The following is an 11,298-nucleotide window of genomic DNA, read 5'->3' as shown; positions in this document are numbered from 1 at the left end:
GGGTTCTGCAACTCTGGAGATCATGAGGTTCTCACACTAAGCTGCCTTCCACAACTCAGAAATCAAAGTGATATTTTATATTCAATCAGTGTACACAGGCCTTGGAGTAACCAAGGATTTAGCTTTATTGGAGCCTTCCTTTGAAATTCCAAAAGCTATTTCACAAAGATTTTGCAAAGACTCAGCAGAACAGAAAGGTAACACAACAGTGGCACAACTGTGGGTCCTGGCACCAGTCTGTTTCCCTTCTAATCTCAGTTTCAGCCTTTTCTTCCTGTGTCCCTTCATCCTCATCTGGCAAATGATAGAAAATGCAGCCCTTGATCTACAGAATGATTTTATGGCTTATATAAATTTGTATATCTGGAATGCAGCCTGAGATCTGGCATGTTTTAAATGTTCTATTACAGTGAAGTTACAGATTGTACCTGCAGCTACTTCAAGAATCAGTAACCATTGTGATCACAAAAAGATGTTCATTATTTAGCATAGATGGATAGAGAACATAGTTACCAGCTATTCTGTAACAAAGACCAGATTTGTAATAGCTTTAGGAAGTTTATTTCTCACTCGTGTAACAGTTCTTAGAAATGAAGACTTATGTGAACCAAACATCTGTACTTGAATGTTTGCAGTAGCTTCATAATGGCCCCACACTGGAAAGAAGCCAAGTGTCTTTCTGTGGGTAATGGTTATAGAAAGTGTGGCACATCCAGTAATCTAGTTTACTACACTCAGTAATAAAAAGAAATGAACCACTGATACCCATAACAACCTGGATGAATCTCCAGAGAGTTACTGAGTTTTTAAAAAATGGCAATCTCTAAAAGACTATTCACAATGGTTCCATCTATACGCCATTCTTCAAATAGCAAAATTGCAGAAACAGAGAACAGATTTGCGGTTTCTGGGCTTAACTGGGGCGGGAGTAGATGGGGGAGTGTGACTGTGAAAGGCGACAGGAGGTGGCTGTGAGGGGAAGGAGCCTTCCGTCTCGAGTAAACCCATTGTTAGCATCCAGGTTGTGAGCGTCTAGCAGAGTTTTGCAGGAGATAAACCGGGGAAGGGTTACTGTGGATCTCCTGATGTTATTTCTGAACGCAATTTCACAATTATCCTGAAATACAGTTTTCATTAAAAAAAAACCTTGATTTATTTCTTAAAGCATAAAAAATATGGAAAACATAACTGGTATTTTTAAAGCTTCCACTTAATTTTAGAAGACAGCTGAAAACCACTTCCTAAAAGAAAACTTTTCTCACTGGAAAGTTTATGTTCACTGGAAAATACATACATATTTGTAACAATTCACAGTGGTTTTGCTAACATTCTTCATTAGTCAGCCCCACTATCCGAGCTTCATTTGGACCATATTGGTGATGGCAAATGCCAATTTCTTCAGAGCTATCTGCTCTCCAGGCCATCAGCAAACTTTGAGAGGCCAGCACAGGACCCAGCGCCAGTCTCTGGAGAAGCAGAAAGACCCAGTGCTCCTGTGTTCAGTGATCACACTGTGGCTCCTGGACCTCAGACTTTAGAGTGGTGGCCAAGTGAACAGAAGAAACTCTGGCATTTTCCAAAGGTCAGACCTCAGCATGTGTAAGTCTCCCAAGAAGACAGACTAGAGGGAAGATCTCAGGCTAACTGGAAGCACTGACCCACTTCCTCCTCCACAAGCCACCCTCCCTAGTGTCATAATTCCCTTTAGTGACACCTCTCATCCACTGTGGTCATTCTTGATGTTCATTTAACCAGATTCTTCGACTGCTTTAAAAAATAATCAGGAAATAATCACTGGGCAGCTGCACCATCCTGTGCAGCAGGAAACAGCGGAACAGGGCAGCTCTCCACTGTGAGCACCCGATGCTCTGCGTGTCTCCTGAGCAAGGCACTCTGTGTGGCACCGGCCCGTTACCGTCCATCAGTCATCAGTGGAGGAAGGTTGGCCTAGCAGTGAGATGGGCATCGTGCCCGGCTCAGGAACTGAGTCGCTCTCACTCTGACGCCCTCTCTGCTTCTTCAGGCTGTGGCCTCTGGGGTTCTTAGCCTTGACTCAGGAAGCCAAAGTGAGCTTTTCCTGCACAGACACAATGAGACATCACTCTAATCTGTGTCCTGAACCTCACGTTCCCTTTACTATGCCTGCTGCCGATGGACCGGACCCTGTCCCAGAGGTCACTCTGACCACCTGACTTCACTGTGGACTCATCTTTTTACCTGAAGATTCACTGTACTATTCAAATATTGGCTAGCAACCCCAATGTGTGGGGGTGATTTCTAAATTAGCTTGAAGACATTTTCACTGATGTTTACAAACCCATCCAATAGGAAAATCCGTAAAAGTTATTGGGCTCTTACCACCGACTCCATATTGCCAAAAGTAAATATATTCCCAACTCTACAATCTCCACTACCCAACTGCCAGCATCGCTTCCTTTCCCACCACAACGTTCTTAACTCTCTCTGAGGAATAAACATGACAGCTAGTATTTAGAGAACACAGTGGTCATCCTTCAGCCTCCTACTGATTTCTCCAGGTAATTATATTAATATCGTTATTTAACACATAAAGACACTGAGGTTTGGAGAGATCAGATAATCTCCCCCAAGGCATTTGTGGAAGAGACAGGGTTTAACCCAGTCTGCTGCGGTTTCTCTTTGGCTGCAGAAAAATGATCTTTGTGGACCTGGAGCAGCACCTCGGCTGTGCTAGACCCTGTGAATCAGCAGGAAGGACTACTGAGCTTTTCCGGGGAACTGGTAACTGAAAAACCCTGATGACGGCGGCTAGTAACTGCAAGAGCAGTGATCACGTCATGGAAATATCACAAAGGCTGGAAGCCTGGGCTCCGGAGTCCAACCAAGGACTTCTGACTGCTCCTTTGCTTATAACGCTGGGCCCCTGTGCAGCTGGCTCGCTTTTCTCATTTCCGATCCGTCCCTTCTCTGCAAAAGGGAGCTCGTTGTGGTGCTTATCTCCAAGGCTGTAAAAGAAATGTATAATTGGATTTAGGCCTGCGGTTTAGTTCATGGAGCATTTCTTTGCTTAGTTTTTTAAAAGGTCGAAAATGGATCACTTAGTTTTCACAAGCCTTCTCAAAAACCCTAAGTAGCTTTTAATCACTCTCCCTTTAACTAGCCTCCTTTCCAGACTAAACTGTCCTAATCTTGGAAATCTTGCTTCCTTTGGAGCTGGAATCACATGTACCAAAGTAGAAACAAAAACAGTCTTCGGCATTTCTGAGGGAGAGTGCTGCGGAGCACCATTCTCAGCAGAGCCCTTCCCGTGGAAAGCCTGAAAAATGACAGCGAAGGGGTTCAAAGACTTGGAGCTGCGGAATACAAACAAAATCCCCTAAAATTACACTGATGCTTCTTCCAGATAAGCAGGTAATTCTTCGAGGTAATTTGGAGAGAATTCAACAGTGTTTATTACAGGTTCACTTAAGAGAGCCAAACATTCTGCCCTAAAAGCAATTTCAAAGCAAAACTCTAAACAGTATTTTAGAATACGGAGGAAATTATATGCACACTTGTACCTCCCAGGGGTTTTGAAGGATTAATGAGGGGAACTAGAAGCCATGCGGAGAAAAATCTCCAGAAGAATGACAGGAAATATAAGACCCTCACCATAAATAAGACAGGCTGCCAGGGTAAAATGGGCATAATGTGATTTGCGATCAGCAGTAAATAAATACTTGTAGGTAGATTGACTTTCTGTCCGATGACAGTAAAACCGTGTGAGGGCACAAGCAAGTGGGGCGAGGGTCCCTGCAGAAAGTTAAAACTGGACCAAGCACGCACTGCGTATCATGTTCTTTCTTTGACTCTGTGTGCCAAAAATCCCTCGTATTTCCCCTAAAATGAGTATCTTGATAATTTTTTAAGGAACCAGTCAACTTATTTTATTTGCTGCGAAAATGATGCAAAATATCACATTGCTATTTACAGTGTTTCACAGTATTATCATGGGAGGCAAAGCCACATCGTTATCTGATTAGAAATATTAAACTGCTCAGGATTCTTAATACGGAGGAACAGACAGTGGGTGTGTCTAAGGCCTTTTCTTAGAGTATGAACGTTTTCTGTTGTTGTACAGCTGTATGTGAGTTCTTTTGGAGAAGATCAGTAAGTGTGCTGGGATTGTTTCTCAGAAATATTCTGGGGGATGGAATACTACAAATAGCCCTCTGACTTTCTTCAAATACCCATCATTTTGAGGCCTTCACTCTGCCTTCCGGGTGCAGTCGTTGCCCTGAGAAAGTCATTGCTTAGCTCTCATGGTCTCCACCGTGGTTGGGTGCAAACCCTTTTACTAAAGGAAGCAGTGTATCACCAGCATGAATCAAAGCTATGGGCTTAAAGGCCTACATTTAACCCTCTTTGAAATCCAGAGCTTGGAACTCCATATAGTACAGTCAAGAGCATTCAGGCTTTTAAATTAAAACGACCCAAGTTCAAATGTTGACTCAATTTGTCACTAGCTAAAGGGCTTTAGTTAAGTTGCTTAGATTTTCTGCTGCCCAGTCCCCCTCCTGCAATGAGAAGCGATGTTTATTAACAGGGATATTGGACTGAACGAGGGCAGGGCCTACCATACACTCACTGATAGCATCGCACAGCGCATTGCTGGTACAGTGGCTGCCATTGTGCTGACCCAGAGCTCGCACACTGAGCTACATCAGCCCTGGGCAAAAGCACGAGGGGCAGTCTCGTGATAGAGTTGGCATTTTCTCCCAAAAGGTGAGGTTTTATTTCTCTTTCAGTGCCAGATTTATTGTTCCTTATTTATTGACCACTCAGAGTATGAAAACCTTGTTATCAGTCTGCGCCGTGGTACTCTCTCTATCGGAACCCGCCAAGGTCAATTTACCAACAATAACACCAGACAGAAGGGCTCCATCAAGGCTGCAATGCTTTTGTTTTTATGATTTACTTAAGAGATTTGCAGAAAGGCACATTTAACCTCCAGACTAGCAAGTTTGAACTTTTAAATGTCTTTCCCTGACTGTCTTTCTCTGTCTGTCTTTCTCTGTGTGTCTCTTTCTTTCTTTCCTTCCTTCTTTCTCTTTCTTTCTTTTCTTTCTTTCTTTCTTTCTTTCTTTCTTTCTTTCTTTCTTTCTTTCTTTCTTTCTTTCTTTCTTTCTTTCTTTCTTTCTTTCTTTCCAGTGCATGTGAGATTCCTTCAAGGAATTTTTAAAATTGCCCTGGTTAATGTGAAACATTTTTTACACCTAAGTGCCATCTTCAATCATATAAGTGATAATTTAGAACCATGTTATTTCCCCATGGAAAGAATGCAGGGGTCCTAGTTAAACACATCACTAGAAAGGAAAATACTCCTCTTGCATTTATGATAGTTTTCCTTTCCACTTGATTAAGTAAGAAGGATGTGTAATTAAGAAGATGCTTCTTGAAGCGTGATCAGTTTGGGAATAAGATTTTCAAGAATAAATGGTAATGTGATTCTCAGCATGACAGGTAGAAAGCAGATTATTTGGTTGCTAAGTGCTTTTTTGAATGTTACTGTCCTCCTTGTACTCACTACCTCATTTTATTGGATGTACACTGATTGACTGGAAATGCTTTTTTTTTTTTAAAGAGAAGGTTACCTTATTAAAGGAATAATATTTCCTGAGCTAAGGCCCAGCACAGAATGGCTACTCTACAAAGAGGTTAAAAAGGAATTGGAGGGGAGAGATGGCACAAGTCTACTGATCTCATAGATTCTATTAGTGTGATTTCATGCAAAATGCTGTCAAAATTTTCTTCTGTCTTGGAAAAATTAAGCCTGGTTATCAGCTGTTTATCTAAATGTCATTTCTTACTTTGCTTCTCTGGGTGGCCATGGAAAATACATTTAGTCTTTTGATACCTTGATTTCAACAACTAATAATAACTGAATAATTTGTACTAATCTATGTGGGCTTTTTAATTGTTATTTATAGCCCAGAATAAATTACCTCAGAACCTTGAGGCTTAAAACAACAAACATTTATTATCTCAGTTTCAGTGGGTCAGGAATCCAGGCACACCTTCTTGGGCAATTGCCTCAAAGTCTCATAGTAGGCTGCACGGAAGTTGCCATTTCATATGAAGGCTCAGTAGAGACAAACACTGCTTTTTATTATTCATATTATTATGTGTGCGTATAATAACCAGAACAATGAGTTCCACTGTGGCATTTCCGTACCTGCATACATTGCCCTATATCACATCCGCCTCCTCTCCCTTCTCCACTTTCTCCCTTCTCACCTGACCCCTTCCCAGGATCTACTCCTCCTTTTCAGATCACCTTTGTTTTGGTGTTTTTCTACTTTGGAGAAAATACATGATACTTGTCTTTCTGTGTGTGGTTATTTTATCAACATGAAGTCTTCCAATTTCACCTGTTTTCCCGCAGCAGACAGGATTTCATTCTTTGTGGCTAAATTACACTCCCCTCTATGCACTCCCTTTCCTCTGCCCGGTCTACTGCCGGGGACTTGGGCTGGTTCCGTATCTTAGCTCTTGTGGATAATGCTGTAATAAACTCACTGCACAGGGGTCTCTGCTGTGTGCTGGCTTCACTTCTCTCAGACGTACTCAGGAACTGCTGGGTCATGCGTAGTTCTATTTCTATTTTTGCAGGGAACTGTTGGGAGCCGCAGCCCCGAGCCCGGTCGCCTCACTTGGCGGACGTGAGGCCTGTAGTAAAGAGTAAAGCCTGAGGTAGATTACCCCTCCCATCGAGCACGTTAGTTTCCTGCTTACCGCGTAAGCAACCCGCTCAACAATATAGTCTGCCTGGCAACTGATGATGTTAGCCAATCAGCTTGCCTTGCTTACTTTAACATGATTGGACACTGTATCCGTATATATACTGGTGCCACCCCTGGGGGGGAAAAAGAAGCCCGGAAGTAGAAGCCCAAAAGGAGCCGCGGGGAGCGGACCAAAGGAGGCTTCGGCTGGGAGCGATCCCAGGGCAGGCTGTACGGAGAAGGAAAATAAAAGAAAAGGTTGTCCACTGCCAGACTTTGTCGTGTGTCCTTCCTGCCGGCCGGGAGCGGACATCGACAGGGAACCTTCGTACTATTTTCTGATAGTAGCTGTATTCACTTACATTCCCACCAGCAATGTATCGCAGTTCATTTTGAGAGAACCTACATCTAAGCTCACTCTTCCTCGGTGCCTCAGTTTCTCTCAAGCATTTAAATTAGAGCTCTCAGTTCTTTGTCAGTGACTGCTGGATGTTTTGACATGTGGAAATCTCCACCCAGCAGCTCAGTGTGGCAAGTGGCTTCAGTCAAAGTAAGCCAGTGAGGGAAGAGGGTTTGCAAGATGAATCTTTGATCACCTGATGTCAGAAGAGGTATCTGTCCCTTGTTCCATATGCCATTCATTAGAAATGAATCTCTGGGTTCAGAAACGTTCCAGGTAAGGATGACACAAGAGTGTGAATACCGGAGATGAAGATGAAGAGGTTGCCTCCGAGGACTTAGCCAACGACTGCCAAGGCCCAGGGAACCGTGTACTTAGGTCCAAGGAACGTGAGACTCACCTCTTACCCTTAAGCAACACAACATTAATTAAAAACCACTTAACATGTTTAATTCACTCATTTAATAACATTGACCGTTATTAAATGACTGCTACTTGAAAAATGCTATAAGAGAAGTATTTGAAAAGGCCAAAGTTAAAGGCTTTAATATTCATGTAGTATAGTGTAAAAGATCCCTCGGTAGTAAAGACATTGCTCTCACTGATACAGCACACAGCAGAGTAGCAGCTGGACCTGCAGGAGGACGCGGTGGAACAGGGAGGTGTCCGGCCTGCACTCCCCTAGCTATGTCCTCTTAGCTGCAGCCCTGGAAGGGATCCACAATGGCAAACCAGTCCGCCTGCCGATGGCCAGCACTGGGGAAGCTTTAGATGAAGTTCGCACACTCTCCTGTGGACAGGTGCCGATTCTGTCCCTGGCTTCTCTCTCTGCAGGCCGGAGTCCTGCATTTCAGTTGTAAGCAGTGGAGCACGGACCTCTCTGAGGACCGTTCCTGGAACCACCCACCGCTGTTTTCTGTCTCTTTGTTGTTGTTTACTTCTGGACGCCTTACTTGGCTTTTCCATTTGTGGTCTGGTCTCCCCAGCTAGACTGGTTCTCTAAGAACAAAATTAACTTCTCACTTTTCTCTGCATATAAACAAGGTTCATTAACATAGAACATTGCAAAATCAAGTGCAAAAAGTTGTCTGTGGCTGAATGTCTCTTTCAAAAAGGCCAAGTTTATCTGCAGGGCCTATTTAGGGTGATTCATGTTAGAATCATTAATCAAAGGCTTGTAAGGGTACAAACTTATTTGAATTTGCCCAAATTTCGATTTCTTTTCTTAGTATTGCTCTTTGAATTTTAGAATAAACTTTCCTGCCTCTTACATTTTTCTACATGGAGACATATATAATTTTCTGTTGTGTTTCGCCTGAGCCTATACTCTGCTCTTGCAACAGAACTGACACAAGGGACACTGGGCATCACAAGCTGCCGTGGGGGGGACAGCAGACAGAGCGACCAGCCGGAAGCCCCAGCCCTGTCCAGAGACTGCAAAAGGCTGGCTCCGCAACTCCTTCTTCCTGTGCTCTGTGAAATTTTTGTTTAAACACAGCCGCACAGGTCTACTATGATAGTAGTAGGCATTTAACACATAAATATCTTAACCCACTTTGGGAATCTGCTTCCTGTTTTGACTTGTTCTCTAAATATATGTAATTTTTAAATTACAGGTTTACGTCAGGAGGACAATTTAGTCAAGTATTACTTTCTTCAAAAACACATGCCCGGGTTGCTGCACATAAACTGTGGAATGTGAGCAGGCCCGGAGCGGGCACAGATGGAGCCCTCTTCTCTCAGTGCCCGCCTCAGCGTTTAGAAAATGTCTCTCTTTTCTGCAGCAGTTATGTCTAAGGAAGGAGCCATGCTCTCAGCAAAAGATGGAGGGACAAAAACCTTCTCTGAGGCCACTGAACAGAAAAAAATTGCAATCCCAGAGCTGACGGGCACCACAGATGGCCTGCGTGGAGTCCAGACCCAGCCCTGGGAGGTACCATTGGGAGTGTAGCCTGGTGAGGAACTCGCCAGTACCCAGAAAGCAGGCATTGGCACTTTCTCCCAGAATCGACTCACCTACTGTTATTTTTTTACTGTGTGTATTTCTTTCGTAGCATACATGCAATTCTTTCCAATGAGCCTCCCAGTCCTTTTCCTAAATGCCCGAGTCAAAAGAAGAGGAAAGACCTCCAAAGAGAGACAAAGTCACCCAGCATCTGTTGTCATTTTTCTGGTGCCCAAGTGGGAAGACTAGAAAAGTGACATTCTTCAGAAAAATGAAAATCAGGCTCTTCCTAATTAGCCACATAGCCTGTTCTATTCTTGGGTGCTCTATGACCTGTGATATTTTCACAACTTGCTTCAAAATGCAGGAAGAAGGAAGCCAGGAAAGAAGGAAAAGAAAAGGAAAGAAAAGAAAGCTTATATATTGGAAGAAACTGTAATTCTTATGCATTGATATAAGTTTGAGAAGTTTCTCTAAAAGCAGAGCAATATAAGTTTGTCGCACATGTGTTTGGACGTTGGCCTGTAAGAGGGCAGGGCCATAAGCCAGCTCCAGTGTTACAAATAGATTTCACACTGGCAAGCACTCCTGGAGGAAACATCGTTTTGGAGGGTTTGCTAATGCGTCAAAGATCTGACGCCTCCAGAGAGACCTGTCTCTTACCAGTGTTCCTTCAAGGCAGGAGAAAGCGCAGGAACCCGCACTCCGTCCCTGTATTCAGATGTCAGGCTTCCTCTTCCTCACCCGCAGTGTGTTACATCAGGGACACTGCTGCCCAGGAGGCCGTTCCCAAGGTGCCGGCTCCTTCTCACCAGCTTGACATCAGCTGGTACCTGCTGGCACTCACTGAATGGGATGTTAATGTTAATGTTGACCTCGGGTACACAAAAGGCCAGAAGATGAAAACTTGGATAGAGTTAACAATCTACAGGACTCAGTGCAATTGTGCTCGGTGTCACCATCAATCTTAATCTCCGTTTCCATGGGTGTCTGCCAAGTAAATCATAATGGATGCAGAAACTCATAGGGGCCAGGTGAAAACAGAAGGTAACCTCCTCCCTACACAACTCTTAGGGTGCCAATGTCAGGCAATTCAGGTTGGCTTGTGCTTTGGCACTTGATCAGTGGTGACAGTCCCCATCAGGATGATGAGTTCCAGCTTTCAGCTGTACATAGTGGGTCTGGGCTCCAGGCAGGCATCTGCAGTGCCCGTCCGCCCCTGGCTTCCTCTCCCTCCCTAGCAGGGCCCATGCAGGCAGCGGACAGAGAGCACACAAGCACTGAGAAAGGCCAAAAAGCAAGCAGGAGATGAGACCCCTTTAACCTGGCGCCTCAAAACGGTGAGACCAGCTATCCAGTCTTTCTTCCCCAGAGACAGCATGAAATCCCAGGAACCCCAGAAGACTAAGGAATTCTTGATAAGTCTCCAGTTCTGGTGTTAACCTTCTTGACCCCCATCAGTTCACATTCGTAAGTCTCCAACTTCCCTTTCAAGACTCACTTAAGAACAAAATCCTTACTCAAATATGAATTTGTTTTGTTTCATCTTGGTCATCTACTTCCGGTACAAAATGGCATTCTAGGCCATGGTGTTGTGCTCAAGAAAGGGGTTCCTGGGATGCACTGTGGCTATGGTCCTCACCAGCTCTGCCAGGCGGGCGTGTGACTGGAGTGTACATCTACAATCTCAGAACAGTGCAACTGTGGAACATGCATGGCAGAGAACTGGTGCTTAGCGAATGGGCAGGCTGGGGTCTTTGGATCTGCACCACTCCTGTTGCAGGCCAGCGGGACAGATTGCAGCATTAAAATTACAAAAATAAATATCTTTCCAATCAAAGATGGAGGCAAGACCCTTCCTTGGGAGTTCCCTTTCTCCACACAAGCCCTGAACCGCCCTAGAAAGAGTCGTGGGTTTAACCTTGCTCTGTCTTGGCTCTGGAGCCTCAGGTGCTTCTCTTTGGCTTTGTTTTCTTTGTAGAGGGAAGTGAGACTCCAACAGTGATTCCCAAATTTGGTTGCCCGTAAGAATCACTGGGGTTAGTTTTAAAGTTTCTGGTGCTAACACCTTCCTGCCTGGTTCCATCAGAAGATCTTGAGGATGGGACTCAGGCAGGAGGGGGTTCCAGTGTGCAGCCTAGATGAAGCAGTTCAGGCGTAGAAGGTCTGTGGTTCTTGGCTGGACATGAAAATCACCTACAAGGCTTAAAAAT

At 44.3% G+C, this 11,298-nt stretch overlaps 1 long non-coding RNA gene across 1 annotated transcript; it reads left to right on the top strand.

The window, feature by feature from the left end:
* The first annotated feature begins 3,250 nt into the window (after window positions 1-3,250).
* Window positions 3,251-10,925, top strand: LOC134477016 (uncharacterized). Its single transcript, XR_010048898.1, has 2 exons — window positions 3,251-3,390; window positions 8,757-10,925. It is a non-coding gene; the product is annotated as an uncharacterized LOC134477016 (long non-coding RNA).
* The last annotated feature ends 373 nt before the right edge of the window (window positions 10,926-11,298 follow it).

Source organism: Cavia porcellus, unplaced genomic scaffold (genome assembly GCF_034190915.1).
Source record: "Cavia porcellus strain 051 isolate PalLab524CR breed Dunkin Hartley unplaced genomic scaffold, mCavPor4.1 scaffold_7, whole genome shotgun sequence".
In the NCBI taxonomy this organism is placed as follows: domain Eukaryota; kingdom Metazoa; phylum Chordata; class Mammalia; order Rodentia; family Caviidae; genus Cavia; species Cavia porcellus.
The sequence above is the reverse complement of the archived record's forward strand: the minus strand, read 5'-3'. Positions and strand labels throughout refer to the sequence as shown.